The sequence below is a fragment of the Colias eurytheme genome, chromosome 21, assembly GCF_061535395.1.
Source record: "Colias eurytheme isolate Ceu_HAF_F1 chromosome 21, ilColEury1 Martin Lab GWU primary, whole genome shotgun sequence".
NCBI lineage: Eukaryota > Metazoa > Arthropoda > Insecta > Lepidoptera > Pieridae > Colias > Colias eurytheme.
This window is the reverse complement of record NC_143000.1, coordinates 9,183,222-9,206,717: the sequence shown is the minus strand read 5'-3', so window position 1 is coordinate 9,206,717 and position 23,496 is coordinate 9,183,222.

Below are 23,496 nucleotides of genomic sequence, written 5' to 3'. Positions count from 1 at the left end.
GATTAGCAGTAGAAACAAACACGCAAAATGGTCCTCCATTGCAATAAATACCTATAATATTTTTAATTACCACCCAAAAAAGACATAAAGCAGAGATAACGCCATATTGTGTCCGTGTTACTTTTTTAAACGTATTTTTAATATATTTATATACAGGGACGTACTCGGGTCATCAGGATAAATAAATTATGATATAGCCTTTGTTGGTCTAGATGCAAGTAGAGTTATGTAGAATAGACGGGGCGTTTATTTTCTAAAAGCTAAGTTATGTATGTACAAAATAATTATTGTTAGTTTGTTTTATTATTTTTAAGACATGCCGTAAAATACTACTTATAAAGAATATTTTTAATTGAACTTGAGGTAAATTTATAGTTTTCGGTAATGGGCATAATAACTCTAGAAGATGTATTCTTTTTATTGATATTGAATTAAATTAATTTAGTTTTTTTGTTGAACTGATATTATTAAATCATAACAATGTTATACAATTTTGTCAAACGAACTAATTATTTTAATCCTAACTTCAGTTTTATAATATATATAATATGATTGCATATCAATAATTCTTTAGTTATTTACAGCTATTTTCGGATTAAAAACTGAAAAGCCCTGTCTAAAAGTTGTATAGTTTACGATATAAAAAATCCCAGGTGACTAATGAATTTATGGTCAGGAAGTTGTCCTCGCGCGCGGTTTTTTCTCATGAGATACGAGAGCCGACGTGACGGTGCGCTTCCATTTTGTATTTATATTTGCACTAATGAATTCGCGGATTTTTGTGGGAATAAACTTGTTTACTGGACGTGGCTGGGTTTTGATTGCACGTGATAATTGAAGTATAAACTATTAAGAAAATTATAGGTTGTAGAATTCAGTCTAAAGTACAGTCTATATTTTCTAAAGTTTTTTTTTCAGTTATTTACATCTTAGATCTTTAAGAATAAGATGGCTAGAATAATTCAAGCGCTAAATTGTATATTTTATCGTCAAATAAACATGGTTGATTTTTAAATATTACATTGTTCTCACATTAGAACTTCTAGTAAGATTTTACGTGAATAAAATCAAACTATTACTTCTAATAAATTGTAAAAATAATTGACCAAGTCCGGTTCTGTATCTAAGGTGAATGTTTTTGGGTTTTTTATACCATAATTACAGTAACAAATGACCGTTTCAATTCGAGATAATGCCCAAATTATTACTTTAAATATGAATTCAGTGAAATTGGCTGTAGTTGTTTGCTCGACATAAATTTATCGTATTTACTTTAACTGAATATTAAAATAAATACTATTTATCTGATGCAAGCTTTCCGCCCGTGGCTTTACCCTTGTAAACATTAATTTACATGGAAATAAAATGTTTGACTACAGTAAGTTGCCTATAACTTAAAAAATTATGCACCAAAAACATCCTCTGTATTTATTAAAAAAAATCCATCAAAATCTGTTGCGTAATTTCAAATATACAGAAACACAGACGGAGGAAAGCTACTTTATTTTATGTAGTCATGATGTTAAAGAGCTTTTAATTACATGCTTTTAACTAATATTTCAGCTTAAACCCTGATCTCTTGAATCTAACCAGACCCAAAAGGTCGAAGAAAGTTAACATAGCTATATCAATCGTCAGTTGTTCTGTATGTCTGTATAATTGCCGCATACAGGGTCGCTTCCAATTACAGGATGCTCGTAAACCGGACCCTCGGTATAAAACATGCTGTAGAACTACCGATTTGTAGTTTATACAGGGTGTTATTTGGAAACATTTTGTAGGAAAGGAAACTGAATAAAGCCCTTTGATTGTATAAGATGTATACGTGTTTAAGTTTAAGAAGTTTAGAACACCATTTCTAGATGCATTGTCCTTATAGTATTATTAATAATGAGCATGCTTTTTATTAATGTATGTACTACTAAATAATTGTAAATTCGGAATTCCTGTACACGTTTTAGGTTTAAAGTTTTTCTATTATTCTATGTTTTTATTTATCTAGTATGTATATTGTTTACATTTTACTAACTGACCGGTTGGCTTGGTTGGTAGTGGCCCTGAATTCCAAGCCAGAGGTCGTGGGTTCGATTCCCACCCAGGGCAAATATTTGTGTGATGAACATAGATGTTTGCTCTCTGTCTGGGTGTAAATTATCTATATAAGTATTTATTTAAAAATTTATATGTATGTTTATCAGCCATCTGGTTTCCATAACACAAGCGAAAGCTTAGGATGGGATTAGATCGTGCCATGTGTGAAAATTGTCCTGAAATATTTATTTATTTATTACTAGCTTTCCGCCCGCGGCTTCGCCCGCGTTTTCAGAGAAAAACCCGTTCCCGTAGGATTTCCGGGATAAAACCTATCCTATGTCCTTTCTCGGGTATCAAAATATATCTATACCAAATTTCATGCAAATTGGTTCAGTAGTTCAGGCGTGATTGAGTAACAGACAGACAGACAGAGTTACTTTCGCATTTATAATATTAGTATGGATTTAAACATAAGCAGATAATATGTAATTATTGATAATAATAAACAAAAAACCAAGAAAATAAATTTTCGGTTTTTTGTTCATTCGTGGAGGATAGAAACGATATAACAGATTCACGGTTCTAAAATATATAATAGAGTTTAATATCCGTTATATTGAGCTATTCCAAATAATAAAAAACCTTTGACCTTACTTTAAAAAACACCCTGTACAATCCAACCGCCCAAAGCTGTTAACATTATCAAATCGCTCTTTCGAAATGGCAACGCCGATAAACTATCGGCGTTGTCCGAGGGGTCGCGGGTTCGACGCCGGCATTTGAGTGCCTTAAAATCAATTGCGCGTGAAATCAGCTAACCAAGCGGAAAATATATCCGGAATACGACCTTTTCCGGTTTTGTTTGGGATCGAAATTGACTTTAATATTCTTTAGGTTGTCTGACATTTTGAGAGGTAAGTTTTGAAGAGCGGTGTGAGGTGTGAAAATGATATAATGTTTTTTTATGTATGGAGTGTTTTATGTTTTCTATTAAATTTTATCTATTTTTTATTCGGATACCGCGTGAAAAGAGTAGGATAATACTGTCTTGTAAAAATATTATTTTAATTTAAAAATATTAAATTAGAACATAAAATGGGAACACTCCTTGACTTTTTTGAAGCCTTACTTCATAACGTATTAAAATTTGGACATTTCTTATCTTATTAAGACTAAGTTGAAATTGCAATGCCATGGAATTTCTTAAAAGATTGAAAAGTGTATGTCAACCAAGATAATTAATTATTATTTACTAGATTCATTTTCAAATCCTTGCAATAATCAATTTCAAGTTTTGGTCCACCAAACAAATTTACCTCTAGCAAGCGTCGAACCCACACTCCTTGTTATACTAATCACTACACAGTCAATACTCAATACATATTATGTAATATAGTAAATAATAAACGAAACATCAGAACGTCCCCGCGTAAAACGGCCATCACTAAATTTTCTCAAAACATTAATTAACCCGATATTCAAATCGAAAGTCGACTCAATTTTTGCGACCGCCGTATGAATATTAATGGCGGTAATATTTCGTTAATCTTAAACAAAATTGCGATTATGTGCGCGGGTTTCTTGCGAGAGTGTTTAATTTATGCTATAGCACGAACTATAACATTTTAACTCCTAAGAAAGGGGCTCAGAGAAACGGCTGTAAGTTGAAATTTTAAGTTTTTGAAAATGTATTTTTTTTGGTAAGAAACAGATTTAGTTATGTTACCTTAATCCAGTTTGTATCTAATTATTCTATTTTAATATCTTGTAAATATTTATTACATCAGTTACATTTTTTTTAAACCAAACTAAAAATGCTGCAAAGAAACTGTTAATAAAACAATTGATTCAGAATAATTTAATATTTTCTATAGAAGCAATATCGTTAATTGATTACTATTTTGCTAATAAAATAATAATAGATCATAATAATAGATCACAAGAAATAAATAAATATTAAGTACATTATTAATTTGATTTGTAGTAACCAGATGTTGAATACCGATGATATTATGTAGATAAATTAAATATCAAATAACCGAATAAAAAAAATATAAAAAAATCTTAAAATCAATCAGCCAAAAACACGAAAATTGAACTTACCTCCGTTTCCCTGAGGACTCAGTGGCGATCCGGCTTAACCGAAGCCAAAAAGTGTACAGTCACGCTTCGAACCCGCCACCCCCCCCTCCCCCCTCCCCCCACCCCGCTAACTTCATAAGACTATGAATTTAAATACGTTAGTCGATGTCAAAGGGTCGTGTTGCATCCGTGGCTAGGTTAAGATGTTGCTTTTTTTTACTCTTATAAGGAAAATAAAAACTTTTTTTAAAGTTAAACTTCTTAAGGCTCGTTGAGAGTAAAATTTCAAGGTCACGTCATGGCAATACCTTAAGAAGAATTGAGGATTTTATTAACTTTGAATCTTGCCAAAGAAGTTTCACTTCTGACACTTGTGCTCGGCACACACGCTCTTTTTTTGTTAAAAAATGTAAGTAGTCTTGTTGAAAGTATCTGTGTCTGTTCATAATCATACAGTCCGAGTATTCTAGGAGTATAAATAAAATTATTTTATTTATGTAATAAACGAAATAGGTAACTACAAAGAATTATAGATAATATAAATGTAGATTTCAGAGTGTGTCTTGAATCGGTAATTTATCGTATCTCACTCACAAAATTTCCAATATATCATAATATTATGTGTATGTGAAAAAGCAATTACAGCTGTTGACTGAACAAACTGTTTAAGTTCCACTCGATATTAAGTTGAATGGATTAATATTATATTTTCTTTAATTTCTTATTTCTTAACGTTACTTTCCTTTCCATTTCCTAAAATAGTGACAGTATATTCACATAGCATTCGAATATGACAAAAATTATAAAATAAAATAAATAAATAAAATTATACATCTCAACTACATGATATTAAAGCCAGAAAATAAATAAAAAGCGCCATTTTAGCGGCCAAAACGAACTTTGCTTATCAACGGATTGCGACAGTATAAAAATATTCGGACCACGCCGCGTCGACCATTGCTTGTTAACTCCGTTTTATTGCTAATTCATGACCTATTAGATAGATAAAAATAAATAGATAGATATAAGATATAAGATATAGATAAATAAAAATGATTAGATAGGCAATAGGTATATTTGAATCATTGGGTATGATAATAACTGTAAGCAGTTCTAAAAAGTCACTTTTTAATCCAATTTTATAAGTTCTTCATTCAATAATATAAATAAATAATAAAAAAAATATTCGAACTGTATCTTAGTTGTATTATAACTGTAGATAGATGAGCATTTTATTAGTTTAAGGGTTAATTTTTCAATGCTTGGATAAAACTTATCCGTCCAATAAAGTATTACACGATAATATTAAAATGTCACGTAAACTTTCAAACACGGGCAATTAGAATACGTTTTTAAAATGGTAGTTTTATACATTACTAGAGGTCCGCCCCGGCTTCGCCCGTGGTACATATTTCGCAATAAAAGGTAGCCTATGTCCTATCTCGGGTATCAAAATATCTCCGTACCAAATTTCATGCAAATTGGTTGAGTAGTTTAGGCGTGATTGAGTAACAGACAGACAGACAGAGTTACTTTCGCATTTATAATATTAAGTATGGATTCGACGAATAAGTTTTATCCAAGCATTGAAAAATCGGCCCTTAATGGTTTATATGAACAGATGTAATAAATTATTAAAGAAAAATATATTATAACAACAACAAACTGCATCTAATCATTCAACATCAAACTTTTAAACAATCTAACATACAACTATCACTGCTTCGAATAATAATCCCTACTAATATTATAAATGCGAAAGTAACTCTGTCTGTCTGTCTGTTACGCTTTCCGCTTAAACCTCTCAACCGATTTTGATGAAATTTGGCACAGACAATCTTTAGACCCTGAGAAAGAACATAAGCCTAACCTTTTATTGCGAAATATGTACCACGGGCGAAGTCAGGGCGGACCGCTAGTTAAACATAAAAAAATACCAAGAGATACTCAAAACCTCTTTACTTTACTTGCCAACAAGAAACTCCAGTCCCATCGTAAACGTAGAAGCCGATACTTCAATCTAACGAAAACACGAGATATTATTTTTATTTATCATAAAAATAGATTAATGAGCAATAAGTTCAGCCACCGTGGTAACGACTATATTAATGATATGGCCGTAAAACATAATGACCTGTTCGAATTATATTTGTGACAACTTTTAGTTGTGAGGGTATTTTGATGGTAAAATAATAACGTCTGAATTGACAACCCTACTACCTACTACTACCTACATAATACTACCACAGAATACTTAATAGTAGCGTACTACTACAACCTACATAGTATAAAATAATGTCACTTCCCGCCGTCTGTGTGTCTGTATGCTTAGGTCTTTAAAACTACGCAACAAATTTTGATGGGTTTTTAATAGATAGAGTGATTCAAGAGGGAGGTTTTAGCATATTATTTATTAGGTTTTAAATAATAAATAAATAAATACACTTTATTCAGCACCAAGTAAATACACGTAAAAAAGAAACAGACAGTATGTTATTAAGCTAAAAAGGCGGCCTTATCGCTACTAAGCGATTTCTACCAGGCAACCTATGGGTAGGTTTTAGTGGGCGAAGCCGCGGGCAGAAAGCTATAATGCTATGAATGAAAATTCTATATATATATATATAGAGTCATGAGTCACTGTGAACATATTTTTTCAATTTCAAAATAATATAATTAAAGTAATTTTATATTTCTTCGATGAATTTATATTTATCACTTACATACTTTCCCGAGTATAAAACGACCAGAAATAATTCAAAAAGCTCTACAACAAGAGATATTTATTTATTTATACCAATAGTCGTGTATTCATTGATTAGAAACACGCAAGGAATCGATAGAAACAAATACAATGCTAGCAAATTGCACCGGAACGCATTTTCTTTTACGAGCCTTGTTTACGTGCCCGGCGTTACTTGCTATATCACTTGGATGTGGTAGTTGGTAATTCATTTTGTATTTTTTCCATAGTAAGTTGTGTTAGTTTCTCCATTTAACTCAAAAACGACTGAACGGATTGTAATAAGGTTTAGTTGGTTGGAAAATATAATAAAAAATATCGCGACGTAGCTGGGGTGGGGTAGCAGCTAGTAATATATTGAGCTTTTCCAATGGTAACCAACGAGTGAGTCTTACAAAGTAAATGCGATATTCTTAGCTAGTAATCTGGTAAAAGATATATTTTACATAATTATCACTACATAGTATAAAACAAAGTCGCTTTCTCTGTCCCTATGTCCCTTTGTGTGTTTAAATCTTTAAAACTACGCAACGGATTTTGATGCGGTTTTTTTTAATAGATAGTGATTCAAGAGGAAGGTTTTAGTATATAATTTATTTTTATATTTTTCAGCCCATCTATCCAATATTCCAATCTTCATACATATCTATACTTATTATATTATAATAAAACTGAAGAGTTTGTTTGTTTGTTTGTTTGAACGCACTAATCTCGGGAACTACTAGTCCGATTTGAAATTCTTTCGGTGTTAGCCCATTTATCGAAGAAGATTATAGGCTATATTATATCATCTCGCGTCGCTTTTAGCGGACCAAATAAAAAAAAAAAAAACCAACAGAAGTGGAGCACTGCGGGTAAAACCGCGGAGCACAGCTAATATAAAATATGCTTTAAGAAAAAATAATACACATTTTGCCACATCCATATTTACTTGTTTCTTGTATACGGACGTAATAGCGATCGCCTAATAGCCCGGGCTAGTTGTAGCCTCGTAAACCGACCGATACACGAAAATAATAAATACATCTATAGTTTGGATGTTTGTATGTATGTTTGTACTTCTATTACCGCAAAATAAGTGGATGAATTTTGATGCAACTTATAATTGCAGATTATGATTAGATTACAAGTTGTGGAATTGATAGACTTTGTCAGTGGTTATATCCAAATATTTCTCGTTATTTTTTTAAAACGTGTATAGTTATTAATTGATAACTTATAAACTCAAGTTAATTTTAATTTAACTTGAACAGTAATTAAATATTAATCGATATAATCAAAATTCTAATCTATAAAAGATTACTTGTCTCTCATACGAGAAACACCAGGAAATAGAGCACTCTTATATCGTATATCTCTCATTCAACAACCATAATAATTATGGGATATCATCATAAATAATATGTTATTAGAGCACATAAAATCCCACCTGATATAAGTTTCATTAGATAGTAAAGTCACAGTTTTATGACATCATCTTTCCCCTATAAATTATTATCCATATCGAAAAATACAGACTCATGTAATAGAGGAAGTTTAACAAAATTACAATTAGTACAAAAAATAGTCTTCGAAACACAAAATATCCACAAATAATATGCATACATCACATAACCAGTGCAATTCCAGACGTATAAGTAGAAAGTTATACTTTAAAAAATATTTGTAAATTTTCATTACCTTTATCAAGGAAGACCAAGAAGTAAAGAAGTGATTTTTTCATGTCCCATTTAACGCATTTATATCGTCACTAGCTGCGCTCCGCGGTTTCACCCGCGTGCAGCTCATGTTGGTTTTAGCGTGATGATATAGCCGTAGCCGTAGCCGTGATATAGCCTTCTTCGATAAATGGGCTATCCAACACCGAAATAATTTTTTCAATCGGACCAGTAGTTCTTGAGATCTGCGCGTTCAAACAAACAAACAAACTCTTCAGCTTTATAATATTGGTATAGATTTTCAATAAATAAAAATCGCATGCCCGTTGTTCATAAATTATTAAGAAACTTCAAAAATTGGTATGCTTATTGCAATTTTTATGTTAATAATAGGTGTACTATATACATGCATGTATATATGTATGTATAATTGCTAATTCATGAAAATATGTTTTTCCATTTTCCACTATGTTTATAAACTATATTATTTTTCTTAAATGCTTCTAATTCATCAAAACACACAAGCAAGTTTAAACTGAACACACGATTGTATGAAGCATTGAGTTCGCTATTATACCAAAACGACTACCCGAGGTGATATGGCGGAATTAAAAACGCCCCAGGCCTATTGAGTAATATTCTTTTATACCGATTGCCTGCTTCAGGTGTATTGTATAAATGAAGGCTGTGCTGTGGTGGGCATCTGGGGAGTGCGGGTTCGATTTTGTTGGTAGTAGTATAGGTAAAACGTGGTTCTGTAGGTTAGTTATCTGTATAATAAAAATGAACGGGCCACAGTAAAAGATAAAATTGATAATTTTGTATTTCTTAAATTATAATTTGAACAAGCTTCCTCGGAGCTTCAACGAGAAAATCCATTAATAAAGTTTTTGTATGTCTGTTTTTAGAAGTCAAAGAGCGACGGATTGTCACGATTATATTGTATCATGTAGTTTTTCTATATCGGGGAGTAACATTTCCCCAAAAAGTAGTCTTGAAAGCTGCGTGTGAAAGCTTCGATGACTTTTAGTAAATTGTTATAAGAACATTTCAATGATTTAATATATTTCTTAAAAGTAACTCCTATTTAATAGAAAACCAAACCGCCAAAAAATAGAACCAACTGCAAAGCAATAAGTTAAAAAAAATACAGCCGAATCCCAACCTCCTTTTTTGAAGTCGGTTGAAAATAAACGTAGTGAAGCTACTTGTCATAACGCAAGTCGGCGGTTAGGTAGAATAAATTCAGGTTCGCTATTTTGTTGGTAATAATGAACGCTAAGATTAAGATTTGTGCTTGTCCTTTTGTTTGCATTGTGTACCTACGGAGTACGGTCAGCAAAATAGTGGAACATTTTTGAATGTTTATATCAAATGTGAAGGATTTTATTTGGTGAATGGAGATTATTATTTTTAGGTATTGGAAGTAAATTAAAATAAGGTAGCTACAAAGAGAAATAAATAAAATGTTTGAAGCTTCTTTATAATGTATGACATATCTGGCAAGATATTTAATAAATGGTACATTTTTATTTCATAAATTAATTCCCAAAAATATAGATGATATTTTTTTGCGAACCGTACATATCGCCGGAGGCAAGCTTCTCCAGTAAATGCACGTGTACAGAGCTACCGAGTTGACAGTACGGCGCATACTTGCGATTGTGCGACTGCAGCGACTGGTCGTGTGGTAGACTTGCGACTAATCGACGCAACTTAAAATATATTTATTAAATTTGAGTTTTATTGTGTTTGTTTTAATGTAAGTAACGAACAAAACGAACTGACGAATCGAACATTTCAGCGACTGAAGTGGAATTCCTCACCGACGATTGAATACAACTAATCGCCTTAACCGTGAAATAAATTTTACTGTATTTTATGCTAATAAACAGAAATACATTTTAATATCTTTTGATAGAGCCCAGTGGCTTTAACCTGGATACTTGTGAAACCTGCCCTACTGCCTCATTAAAAAAAATTGGTTGTCTGTAAAGTCGGTTTGCTGACGATAGTTGAACGTGACAACGTCCGATTGTGCTTCTTTGTCGCTCGTTCTGCGCTCTCGCTTGCACTTCAAGCCTTACATGGAACGCCTCAGAGCGAGGTAACACCGCATGAGTCATGTTTTTTCGTGCGTGCAGCCGGCTCTATCGAATTATAAGACGTTGTCACGTCAAAAACTACAGCCAACATATCAATGGAAAGATGAGAAAATATATAGATGACAACTACCAAATACTATACCACAATATATCAACGATACTATCCAACATAAACCTCTATAAAAGAAACCCATACAACCCACAATTGGTTCAGTTAACAAAATCGTTCATGTTAACGCAAAGTGCGCTCCGACCCTAATCAGTATCGGCTGACAATTATCCGTGTAATAAGGAAAACCGTTACTGGCCGGCAATAATTGCTTATAGAGTTGCCCAATCGATTCCGTGTTAGGCTGTTTACACATGATGCGAATCTGCGACCAAGTACTATACACATAATATTATTAATGTAACTGGACAGGACACTATTACTACTGCTAATACCTACCTATGACTATAAACGTAAAATGTATCTGGTTAAGTAATAAAAATTGTAATAATAGAAAATTCCCTATGCATCTGATCCGAGCAAAAGACTACAGGAATTAATGATATACGCACACTTGTTTTTTTTTGTTTATCCTCCTTATTTATATTCAACCTAACTAAACAATATCTATTAGTAATTATTTGTTAGTCTTTTTGTTACATATTTTTTAAGCAAATGAACGCTTGAAGTTTTCAAACTCTTATGATTAATGTCAACTATTCCATCGCCCATTTTCATAGTGATGTCCACACTAGAGTTTTCCAATATGAACAATAACAGTTGAAAGCCGAATAAAATCACCATCAATTCGTGCAGTCGACATAACGGCCCACTGTGTATTGAACAACCTGGATTGTATTTATTGCTAGTGATGTTCGAACTATCGATACAATTTTAAAGTATAAAATATCGATATTTGAGGTTACTGGAAATAATCTATTAACTCGTAAATACGAAAAATATCGATATGTTACTACACTGCAAAAAACTAGCTATCCATGAGCATACTTATACTTCAGCAGCAGCTGAATATATTCGCAGCTTCTGGATATATTCTAATTAGCTCATCTGTAATTTAAAATAACCGATATGAAAAAGAGAGTCAAAAGTAAATAAGTCAGTGATATTATATGCCACTTTATTAAAATTGACCCGTTAATTTGTAAAAAACGTTACAAAGGCCATCGACATTGCATTTACTTCTTTCAATATTATTACAGAATTTCAATTTCATTTTTCTAGGTACACTAAATTACCTGGTAGCCCGCGGCTTCGCCCGCTTATTTTACAATTTAAATCATAGCAACTTAAACTTATTTATTTTATATGAAGTTAAAGCGTTAAAAAATCTTTATTCGATTGTATTAGCTGATGATATGAATGGCAAAAATTTCAAATGTAATTGGAGAACTATAAATGGTAGTTAATAAAATCTTGTTTCTCAAATAACGATTTAAAAGTAAATCTAGTGTATAGTTAGTCTATGGTTTTCACAAATGAAAATCTTTTTTTCAATAAAAGGACTAAATATGGGGAGCCTTGATGTATTGAATTTACGGCGTAAATATAGAGCACTGTGCTTTATTACATCATATTGACATATCGATAAAATCTATCGACACAAACACATCCCTACGACCTGTCCATTTCACACACTCAATAACAATTGCGGCCGTGTAATTCGGCAATTTAATTAATAATTCAACCAATAATATAATTGCTAGTGTAATATTTTGTCGACATCGCATTACTACTGGTTTATTTATGTAATTGTTCAGCAGAACACATCAATGGTGATGTTTTATGTCTGTTAGTCTGTATCTCATAAATGAAGTTTATGGAGTAATAATCAAAATATGTCGCCTTTTAGAAGAGATTACCGGTTTTTATTTTCAAATTACTGCTTATGTGCCTATATGGATTTATATAAATAAATAAATATGTATAAGTAAAAGGTACACACATAGATACAATATATTATAAAAAAAAAACTTTTTAATTGTTCGAATTTTAACAGACTATCCTAGTATACAATTTTATTATTTGTGTACTACGTCTTTTCCTTTTACCTGTAATATGTTCTTTCTATAACATACATTGCAGGAAGGAAAGGATTACTTTGTATTTATTTATTTATTTTCATACTAAGTATCTATTTTCTTTCCTTGCAACAAACTGAGCGTTAACAATTAATAACGCTAATCAAGTTTTATTCGAAAACAGGGAAACCCCCGCGATGACTTGAATCAATAACGTCACAGAGGACATTATGGTAGATTTATTAGAGTAGGCTTATTAGTTGAGACAGACCAGACACGTAGAGTTAGGTAGGTTTAGACAGGACATGAAAAATTTAGTGACTCTATCTTTTATTGTACCATTATCAACTATACGTATAAATCTGTCATTAAATATTATGTAGAGATCTTACAAATTAATAATACGTTTATTCTGTAATCACAATATTTAGACTTTTTTATTTAAGTATTAAGACTTATATATAGTTCTAAGATAATAAGGCCAACAGCGAACACGAATTCATATGCAGATATTTAACAATGAAGCAGAAACAAAAATCGCTTAAAAAATTATATGCTAGGTAGCACTGAAATTATTCTTTCAAGTTAGTTTAGTAAAGTATCCTTTCGATTTATTTGTCAGCTGCTGATGCACGGGATGAACTAGTCTTTTTATAACAAACCCAAAGAGCTCTTTATACCTATACTAGCGGTCCGCCCCGGCTTCGCCCGTGGTACATATGAAAAATAGATGCTGGCCGATTCTCAGACTTACCCGATATGCACAGAAAATTTCATGAGAATCGGTCCACCCGTTTCGAAGGAGTATGCAGACTAACATTGTGACACGAGAATTTTATATATAACAAGACAAGACAAGACAAGACAAGACAAGATGTCATAAGAAAAACGTTATATTAATGTATGTTTGGTTAATGTAAATTTTTCATGAATCTGGGGGCACGGTAGTGCCCCCGCCAAGACAAACCAAGCGAGGCGCACGGGCACTACCTACCTTTTCTCGAAGCGCTTCGACGTTTTTTTGAACCCTCATAACTTGGGTTTGGATTATGCTAGATCAACAAAATTTTCGGGATATATTGTCAATAGCGGACTTATTGAACATATTAAGTTTTAATTACATTAGCTTTTATACTTCAGATTTTATTTATATCTAAAAAACGCTAATTTCGTCACTGACTCACTGATGATCATCAAAATTCTTAAGGTATTTCCTAATGTCCTAGAAAGCTGAAATTTTGTATGTAAGCTAGTATTAGCACACAAACAACAAAAAAATTATAAAACTTGTAACTTTCATCCCCCAACCCCTTAAACTAGGGGATGGGAGTTTGTATGAGACCTGTAATTTTAAATTAAATTTTGATGACGCTAGAGGTCTAATCTAATAATCTAAAACTTGGTTCCCCTAGATATATATATGTATAGGTACTCCTTGTTAAAAAAAAAATTGTTACAAACAACCTACAAAAAGAAATGAAATCCCACCAAAAACATTTTCATGTAAAATGTTGCCAAGACGAGCCCATATGACTCGCACTGTCAAAAAGTTATCAGATCTCATGTAGAGCCAAGCTTCTAACACTACACGCCCTAACTCTACAAGGCCTAACTTCACAAACTCTACACCTTAGTCAAAATATGTGGCTTGGCCGTTCGTTACTACAAGAACTATTGTATAACACAAAAGTAATGAACAGTGAATTAATTTTTCACCTTACGCCGATGTGAATGTAGCGAAATGGCCAAGCCACATATTTTGACTAACGTGTAGAGTTTGTGAAGTTAGGCCTTGTAGAGTTAGGGCGTGTAGTGTTAGAAGCTTGGCTCTACATGAGATCTGATAACTTTTTGACAGTGCGAGTCATATGGGCTCGTCTTGGCAACATTTTACATGAAAATGTTTTTGGTGGGATAACAATTTCTTAATACCGCAAGTCTATAGCTTCCTAACTCTACTTCAGCCAATATACAAAAGTCGGCAAGAATGCGACAAAGTATTGGTGTATAAAAACCAAATGCTAGTCTTGTCCCACGTTTAATATACTTCACGGTACAGTCGTTAAGAGCAGGCTATAAGTGATTATAATTGTTATTTATTTGTATTAAAAAATAAGTTTTGAAAAGCTCACTTTTAACAGAAATAAAGTAAATTAATACTTCTTCTTGGTCTTACCTTGCAAAATTAATTAAATATTTAAATGGTTTATTGTAGAATTATTGAATACCTACCTAAGACTAAAAATAAATGAAAGTGATCATTACATTGTCCCACGGTTATATTAACTGACCTTTTGAACTATGAAAGAAGATTTAAGTATGAAAGAACCGAGGTCATACCTTTTTTTAAACTGTACTCATACTTTCCAGTACATTTCTTTATTCCTCTCTTCAATTCTTTCTTCATCCCTTATTGTTGAAAGTGACTTCTGCAAAAGATCATGGGCGTTCGCGGTTGCTTACCATAAGGAGACTCATCAGCTCAGTTGTCCACTATAAATAAAAAAAGAAACAAAACAAATTAAAAGATATATTTCAAAAGCACTTCTCCACACAACTATCCACAATATGTCACTAGACGCCACAGTACAATAAATAAATAGCCCAAATTCCGAAGTGACCAGTCCGACCAATAAAGCGGCTAGGGGTAGATAAATATTGCAACCCTTAGCATTTGTTACACCACTTAACTGAAATCGGTTGGTGTCTTCGGGAATCTTCTGTTTGGGAATAATTAGCTGGAATTGCTGGGCAGTTTTCGAGTGAAATAAATTTTGTTGAAATGTTGTTGTGTTTGTAATTGTTATTTTCGTTGATGGATAAGTGGGAATTTCCGAAAACATATTGTTTGTTCTTATACTCATTAGTTAGTTGTAAGTTATTAATTACTAGTGGTCCGCCCCGGCTTCGCCCGTGGTACATATTTAGTATCCTATGTCCTTCTCCCGGCTCTAAACTACCTTCCTGCCAATTTTCAGCTAAATCAGTTCAGCCGTTCTTGAGCTATAAGTGGAGTAACTAACACGACTTTCTTTTATAGGTATAATATTATATAAGATTATACCTAATCTTAGTGATAGACATACATAATAATAAACTACTATACTTACGTTTTTAAAAATAGCTTGAAGTTATAGTACAGATGCTAGGTAATAAAAAAATCTTGTCTTTTTTGTCTCCAAAAGCATGTTTAGAAAATGTGAGTGTTTGTTTGTTTCAGACATTTTAACTCACCTTTTAAAAAAGGTAAAACTATGTACGTTCTTTCTAGGGGGAATATCGATACCGATATCTTTATGATATTCTTATATCAAGATTTGTATCTACAATGTCATGGTGATTGCCATAATATTAATTTCAATGTCAAGTAGTAACTTTATTTCAAACGTATCAGTCATGCAAATAATTTCTTCAATCATGTAACTGACTAACAGAGCATGTAACTATTTAATATTGATACTTTATGGTTTATACTTTAGTATTTATTTTAAAACGAATATTACCTATTTTCTTCCTTTTTAAGCCGTAAATAATGTGCTTTTCAGTACCTTCATTGGTCCAAACCAGCTGATCAACATAACTATATTATTCAGTTTAAAAATGGTTTAAAATCAATTCCCTCATACTATTCATATATTCAATTTGCACATAAAATCAAAAAACAACAGAACAGTATTGAAATGGAAATTGAAACTATGAAACTTACTTTCTCCTTGAACCTAAAAAAAACTACTCAATCTAGAATCGAATGCCAGATATCTAGATCTAAAAACACAGTTACCGACATTTCCAAAGGTTAAGACGATAAAACAATAGAATATTATTTATCAGCCGATCGGCACGCGACATTCGACTGCAGTGTCTCTGTCAGTCCTCATGTAACCTAGAAAGGATTGCTATTATGGTGTGGAAGAGGCTTTTTTATATTCACATGTTATAAAAAAGAGCTGCGTGCCAGAAGTGAAACTTCTTACCAAAATCGTCGCCTTACTCCATGATCTGACGGTATTGCCATGACGTGACCTTGAAATTTTACTTTCAACACGCCTAAAGAAATATCGACGAAAAAGTTGCTTATATTATATGCTACTATGTCTGTACTAAATTACATATAGATCCGATCAGCTGATTTTGTGTGAAAGAGTAACAAACACATTACATCCATACATACCTACATTTGCTTTCGATTCATTCGCTTAATAAAAAATGTTATTATGATCATAGTTATACATAAACGCACCTCTGATATTGTCATTGTAGTTTTGAGATATACATGAAACCTTATTATGTTTTACCACATGCCATTAAGATACAGTATACAGCTTTTATAAAAAAACAAAAATAAAACTGCCTCTTCACTACTTTCTATATTATTTTACCAAGTCTTAAAAAATATGATTATTTTAAGTAAGAACTCTTTAAAAATATGAGAAACCTTCTATTATTCCAATATTTCCATATCCACACTAACCCAGCCTGGAACAGTGAACATTCCAAGAATGTAAGTACAGTTGCATTCATAAAGCCTTATCTTTGCTATTGGAAGGGGATATATTTTTACTGATAGCAACCCGACGGTTGACCTCAGGGATTTATGGGCTAAGGCAATACAGGACGGTGAAGTGTGTCATGGTCTCATTCAATAGTGAATTATGGCTTTTAGGGTTGAACCTGTAGAATATGTATTAGGATTATGTTATTAATTCGAACATATTCGCTCAAATATCGAGACGAAGTGACCAGGCGAATGACGAACACGACTATGTGATGCGGTAAGCCGTAAGACGCTTTGGTACCTCTTCGAAGGGTGCATAAACTAAAGTAAGCAGGAAAAAGTATATAATTTTAATTTTATTATGTTAATAAAATACCAAAGAAATACGTCAGTATTACAAAGTATACAAATAAATATATAAAATCTGGTTCTAGCGCGTTCGGGATAGATAAAAAAAATAGGTTCAGATTACATATATAAATGATGAGTAGGTTCTTCTACGAGTAGATTCATATTTTTAAGTTATTTCAGTTGAATTATTTAGCATCTTTGGCTTACATGTTTAATTAATTATATTAGTAACTACTTACCTAATTATTTTTCAAAGATAAAACTATGATTATTTTCAGAAACTTTCCCGCTTTCTAAATAGTTGTGTTCTAAGTGTTCCAAACTTTTATCTAAGCTCAAAGTTTTGATAATAGAAAACTTTCAAATTTATTATAACGACATTTTTACACGTTCCCATATCTATGATTAGAAATAGTTTCGCGTGATTCCTACGTTTTTGCCTTGGAAGGAACTTAGTTAGCGAATGCTCAGTGGATGTTAATTTGACTCATTAAAAGCGCAAAGACAATTATGTAGTTCTCTTGTAGAATTATTTTAAGTGTTCTTCGCATTTAGTTATGTATCGTATCGTTTTTGTAAGTATATTTAATGACTATCTGCGTCCCGCGGGTTCCGCGTAAATGATATTTTCCTTTTTTTTAAATATCAGTAAAAGTAGACAAGTTACTGCTTATTACATCGGCTATCTGTCAGTGAAAGTCCCGTCATGATCCAACCGTTTAGAAATTATCCGGAACAAACAGACAAACAAAAATTTTATAAATTATTAATTATAGGTACTAGGTATGTGATCGAGTTATTTATCTTACTGAGTATGAAATATCTTAAATTTTGTAGCCTTAAAATGCTAATACATTAGTTTCCTAATAATCATCATCACCTTATAATTGGTCCAAATACAGATACACAAACCATGATTAAACTTGATCATAATTTGCAAATGAGTGGCGACTACAAGAAACATCTTTCGACTTTCATTTCAGAGTTCCAGAACTTTCCAAGCGTCAAATACCAAATTAATGACGTCACGGACTCAATTTATAAACATTTGAATTTCGGATCGGTTACATTTCCGAAAACTACGATTTGAAATTCAGTACGCGAGTTTGAAATAAGTGATGCATGATCACGGGTCGAGTGGTCGTTGAAATGCACATCTGTTTGATAAACAACCTTATTTAAAAGGGATAGAGTCGAAAATGCATTGACTGTTCGAAAGTCCGTGAATAGTCTGTCCGCCAAATGAACAAGTCGCGACTTTATTTTGTACGTTATTCAAATCGGGCCAATATTTATGTACAGGGTGTTTGGAATTTTTATTAAAAATGTGTATGGATAATTTGAAGGTGGCGATATTTAAGCAAATATTTTAAGTGAAGTGTTTGTTATTATTTCTTGAAAAGATTGATATGTAAATTTGGAGTTGTAGAGGGACATATTAGATCAGTATCGCATCATTTTTCGTGTAGTAACTGCCTACATAAAGTTTTATGAACTATTTACATAAGAAGTAGGTACTACTGCTATGTATTCTCTGGTTTTACTAACGTTCTAACTAAAACATAAGGATTTTTTTAACGTAACATAATTGAACATACATAGTGAATATAAGCATATTTTAATGGCTACTGTAATGAAGTTGATTACTTGTTCTATTCTTTGGAAGGATAAACTGTACACCTGGTTTCTAAAAAATATTTATATGTACAAATATTGGACAGTGAAATTGTTTTAGGAAAGATAATATCATTACTTAACTCTTATGATTAAAAAAATATACTAGGATACAAAGAACAATTTATAGACCCTTCTATAACGCTTATAAGAAAACTTCAAGACCTAAGAACACGCATAATACTACGTATTTATTTCGCTACACACCCTGTATAACCAGCCGATAGATATTGTAGCGCCTAGCAAGTAGATAGTGCCTTTTCTTCATACCACTTCCGCTAACGATGTCATTCGGTGTTCCGCGCTGACGAGTTATTGAGACTTTTTCAAGAGACATACCCCCCTCCCCACCGCCGCCCGCCGGGGCCGGGTAGGATGCCTGGATGTGGCCTGTAATAAAGCTCCATTTAATACTATATTATTTTACTCGGCTATGTGAACCAATTAAGAAAAGGATCGATTCTGCATTATGTATAAGATCTGAGGTATTCATTTAAAGGCGATTTTTCGCTGCTTGGTAAAAAGTTATCTTAATTACCAATAAAGTCCACACTAAAAAAATGGTGGTGAAAGCTGTATCTGCAGTGAACAGTCAGTCAGGAAACTTTGTAGTTCTATAATGATCTTATACCTATTTGTATTGCACGACTCATAATGCGAAGCATTATAGAGAGTGCGTTACGATCGAATTTGTTTGCCTTGGTTCCGCAATTATTTAATTAATTACATGATTGGATTACCACGTAATATCCTTAATCTGCACATCATTTTATACATAATTTAATGGAGATGAATACTATAACTGGTAAAAATTGATTCAAGAATATTAAACCGGAAAGAAATGTAGACATAGAAAAAATAAAATTCAAGTAGAAATTCAAAAACAGCCTTCAGAATTAATGTATTTTCGTGTTTTGGCACACAAATAACCGATCAACTGTTTTTGCGAGAAAGAGTGACAAAAAGATCTTTTACGCTCATGTTGTATCGGTCCAGCAGTCCCGGAGCCTATTACACAAACATAAACTTAGTGTACTTAAATTGTATAATATACAGTACATACAGAGAGCAACAACCTTTCCCTACCCCATCCAGTCATCTACATCTCATCTCAACGTCTATCTGACGATAATTATGCCGGTTGAAAGATTGAATACACTTGAGCTGCGCAGTTTTTCTGCAAGACCCCCTCGAGGGGAGGGGGGTCAAATGATCAGCGATATAATAAGACACTTGTGTGCCGTTCAGGCGATGTAATGATACTCTAAGATTTAGGGTTAAAATCTATTGACAGTTTTTAGTCATTAGTTTGTGTAGGAATATTTTCATGCTTTGAAAATGCAAATTGAAAAGTGATTGGTGTATTAATTATAATGATTATATCGTGTTACATCTTTTGAAGGAATCAAAAACTAGTAAACCATACTTTTCGATATTATCAATAGGTCTTGTAGTGGTAATAATAAAACTTTTTGCATTAGCGTATCATGCTTAAAATGAAACTTTTAATAATAATTTATTTTTTATCAAGGTATAGGGATATAGAATATTTATGTTAAGTACCTAGTTAACAATAAGGAACATATTGACAGTATTTTGTATTTAATTGTTATTTGCTTTTACTAAAAATTTTGGTATAACCTATTGGTTATACCAAAATTTTACCACTAGGTATTCCCAGGTGATATTTTAATTAGGCACAGATATATACAGGGTGTACCAAAAAGTAGTGATGAACGGAAGCTGAGAGGTAGAAGACCTAGAGGGCTATCCTAATCACCCCCATGTATGTTATGCGATTTTTCGTATTTTCGGAGTTATGACGATTTTTTCAATTTTTCACCTATAGCCGAGTACGATGCTATTTTCACTCATGCTGACGTCAATGATTGCGGAAGATGCTTGATTTTTTTTGTGTGCTTAGCTGAAAGATAGGCCAATTCAGTATGGTAACATTTACTATCGTTAGATCTTTGAATGGAATAAAAAAAATAATTAAATGGCAAGAAAGATAAAATTACTCAGTATGTTCACCACTTCAAGGGCCCGTAAAAAAATAAAATCACATAAAAAAAGTTTTCCGTTTGACTTTTAAAAACTTGCTCTATCTATCAGATAGCTACCCTGAAAATTTCATTTTATTATTCAGAAGGCTTCAATCGAAAAATTTAAATCTAAATGTTGTAAGTGCAAAAATTGAATTAACATGATGATCATTAAAACCAATAAATAGGTGTTTAATTACCAGAAATTTTTAAAATAACCCCGCTGTTGCTCAATGCAAGTGCGACATCACCGTAAAAAGTTGTCTTTTAAATGTCTGAATGCCCTTTTATCATTTTTAATGGTTTCTTCTGCTACTATGAATTTCCGGGTTATTTCGTCCAAATTGTGGCAAAATACGAAAAATCGCATAACATACATGGGGGTGATTCGGATAGCCCTCTAGGTCCTCTACCTCTCAGCTTCCGTTCATCACTACTTTTTGGTACACCCTGTATGATAAAGATGATTTCATGTTGTCTCATAATTATGTTGATTTTTTATTACTAAAGGTTGCCACAAACAAAATACAAACTGTATGTTTGTCTAAACTCCGAAATACACAACGTGTGAATATTTAGTATCACAAATAGCAGACTTACAAATGATGATTCCCCCCGGTTGTATCTCATTTGCTAGTGGTCCCGGATAATCATATTTTTAGGCCTCGATATGGTACCGTCAGCAACGAAGAACAATATTATACTTTGTACAACCTCATATAGTTATAACTTACTAGCTGTGCCCCGCGGTTACACCCGCATTGCTCCGCTCTTGTTTGTCTTAGCGTGATGATAATATATAGCCTTATAACCTTTCTCGATAAATGGGCTATCTAACACCGAAATAATTTTTCAAATCGGACCAGTGTTTCCTGAGATTAGCGCGTTCAAACAAACAAAGTCTTCAGCTTTATAAAATTAGTACCTATAGAGTATAGATAAACCTTTTCACGTTAACAAATATCAATTGTTTTATGTTTTTATTCTGTATACATTTAAACTTTCTTTCTTTTTTAAATGTTTTTTTTTGCGAAGTAAAGTAATAGACCGGTAATTTAATTTAATTATTATCACAGACACATAGTAAATAATTCACTTTGCAGATACAAAAAAGGCGACCTTATCGCAAAAAAAAGATATCTACCAGGCAACGTAATTCAGTTGTATTGACTGGGTAAATAAAATAACGACGATATATTGCTATATTGATTAAAGTGTCATTTCATATAGCAATTTTTGACTAGATCAAAGTAAAATTGAATGAATCATTATAATATCATACATAGGTACACGTATTTATCACATTTTTGTTAATAAAAAATGTAGCACAAATTTTAAAGTAGCCATATCTGCTGACGGTACAAACAGTATTACTCTATAACATTTGAATAATTATTCTCAAACTGTGATGCGGCCCGTCTATAAATACATTACCGCTGCAGACCGTACTTCTTCAAAAATTGTACACGCCATACTCGACCTAATTTGTAACAGACATACGGTATATTATCGTGTGAATAAATTAAAGAATAGACAGGGTGTACACAGTTCATAATATTGACAAGATGGAGGCAAGAAGCTGCCTGGAGTATAATTTACTTCTCATAACGAATTCTTATATTTTAAAATATTTGTCGGGAAATTGGATATTTGCAACAAACATACATACAATATCTTGATGATATTTTTGTTTTATGCTCATGAATAAATTAAATATATTTCAGTAGGAAGAGACAAAATAGAATAAATATGTATTTGTATTTTATACGATGCAAGTGAAACCGCGTGTTTAAAGCTAGTTAAAGAAGCTAGTATGAATCACGCTAACGGCAAAACGGAAATCAGCTGAAATTGGTGGCAATCGATGTATGGAGGCATTTTAACTTCTTCTTATATATATAAAATTCTCGTGTCACAATGTTAGTCTGCATACTCCTCCGAAACAGGTGGACCGATTCTCATGAAATTTTCTGTGCATATCGGGTAAGTCTGAGAATCGGCCAACATCTATTTTTCATATGTACCACGGGCGAAGCCGGGGCGGGCCGCTAGTATTTTATATATTTTTAATTTACACTATCATTACTATATCTATATAAAAAAGAGCGTGTGTGTCGAGCACACGTGTCAGAAGTGAAACCATGACGTGACGGTATTTCCATGACGCCACCTTGAAATTTTACTCTCAACGCACCTAAAGAAGTTTCTCTTCAAAATTATTAAAACAATCGTCCCAGGCAAAAATCTGTCTTTTGGCAATAATCTCCAAAACTACATCACC